The 1301-nt window shown below is 41.4% G+C and overlaps 1 non-coding gene across 1 annotated transcript; it reads left to right on the top strand.

Moving 5' to 3' along the window:
- Positions 1-265: 265 nt before the first annotated feature.
- trnas-cga (transfer RNA serine (anticodon CGA)) lies at positions 266-347 on the top strand. The gene has a single exon. It is a non-coding gene; the product is annotated as a tRNA-Ser (tRNA).
- The last annotated feature ends 954 nt before the right edge of the window (positions 348-1301 follow it).

Raw genomic sequence — 1301 nt, forward strand, 5'->3', positions numbered from 1 at the left:
CTGCCCGTAGGAGACCGCAGGTCTGTGTATCAAGCAGGAAAATGTCCATTCATAGTTCTTCCACCAGACATAGAATTTGTTGGAGAAGCTTCTTCAAACTGAGGAGAAAGTCAAGTTTCAGGTTAGTTTGTGTCTGAGAGTCAGAGAGAAGCTGCAGGACCTTTTTATACAGGACCTGTAGAGCTGATTCCAGAACTGATTTAGTGCAATGTTATCAATACAAATACATCCAGGGTAGCTCCTGTTCTTCACTTCTTATGTGTGAGTTGTTGTGGCCGAGTGGTAAAGGCGATGGACTCGAAATCCATTGGGGTCTCCCCGCGCAGGTTCGAATCCTGCCGACAACGAGCTGATGTTAATATACTTAATGCTAGATATGGTACATTTCCACATGTAAGTTGGCTATGATGATTAATAAGACAACACTATGCTTATGTTCAGAGAGGAAAGCTTTGAAAGGAATTATTAAGTACATAAATAGACTAATGACCCTAATAATGCACCAACTGTCTCACCTGCTTTAACACCCACAATGTTGTTTAAGATGTTCTGTGTGGTCACGGTGATTTAGGAATATGCAACATGTGAACACACCTTTGAACAAATGAGGGTCTTAAAGCAGATTTTGATACAGATGCCCTCCTGGAGAGAGGGCCTCAAAGTCAGGTAACAAAGGCCCTTATCATGTCAGTAGGTATCATGTTCCCAAATACATTTCTAATTAAATCCATGTAAGAAGGCATCCTATATAAAAAAATGAGATTAAAATGACAAAGATTATTGAAATAATTTCTAAGCATGGAGAGCGACAGTGGAGAGAGAATAGAAGCACCGTACAGGACATCATAAGATCACATTGTCAGGTACTAAATAAAACCTGCTGCACAGACGCACATAATACAGTACATTCAAAGCAATGTTATTGGAAATAATAATAATAATAATAATAATATTAAAGCTGCAAGCAGCGTTGGAAGGCCCTCGCACCTCTGCGCACGTTGGGCTGTGCGGCGGCTTTGTCCCGTTGCTGGACTCTGACCCTTCCATGCAGTTCAGAATTTTCATGTATTTTGGACAGTGCATGAAGGAGTTACATGTCACTTCCTGTGTCCCCTATGTGGTGCTAGAGAACAGTCACTAATCACATCCTGTATTCCAGTATATGAAGTGTTGACTACGCTGTGAAAATTTCATGCAAATCAAATGATCATTGCCATAGACGTGTTACTTCCTGTTTCCACCAGGTGGCGCAATGAGTGTAGTTCTACATGTACGTGTTCAGCAGACCCTCTTCTCTCCAC

This window comes from Pempheris klunzingeri, chromosome 13 (assembly GCF_042242105.1).
Source record: "Pempheris klunzingeri isolate RE-2024b chromosome 13, fPemKlu1.hap1, whole genome shotgun sequence".
NCBI classification, from domain to species: domain Eukaryota; kingdom Metazoa; phylum Chordata; class Actinopteri; order Acropomatiformes; family Pempheridae; genus Pempheris; species Pempheris klunzingeri.